We start from the raw sequence: 413 nt of genomic DNA on the forward strand, positions 1-413 counted from the left end.
GGTGCCTCCTCCTCACATCCCCCCCTGCTTGGGAAGGCGGGTTGAGAGAGGATAGGGACAGCGCAGCTGCCTGGCTTGGGTGCTGCATCATCTCATCCCACCCAAGTCCTCGACATCCCGTGCAGAGGTGGGTGTTCGGGGGTAGCAGAAGGCAGCTTGATTCCACGGTACGTTTGGCTGCAAATGTGTGACAGTTCCATGCACGTTCATCAGAAGGTCTTTCTGTTTCTGACCAACCCAGGTGGAGAGCAGTTTCTCGAAACACCTCTGCAAAGACGAACTCGGTCACGGGAGGCATTTAATTCCTTGTGGCTTTTATTTATGTATATGAAGTGACTCTTTGTGGAGAGTCCCACCACAAGGGCTGACATCAGAGCTGGTTCTGATCTCCTCTTGCCCCAGCTGTACAGGCT

This window comes from Buceros rhinoceros, unplaced genomic scaffold, assembly GCF_000710305.1.
Source record: "Buceros rhinoceros silvestris isolate BGI_N320 unplaced genomic scaffold, ASM71030v1 scaffold3396, whole genome shotgun sequence".
In the NCBI taxonomy this organism is placed as follows: Eukaryota; Metazoa; Chordata; class Aves; order Bucerotiformes; family Bucerotidae; genus Buceros; species Buceros rhinoceros.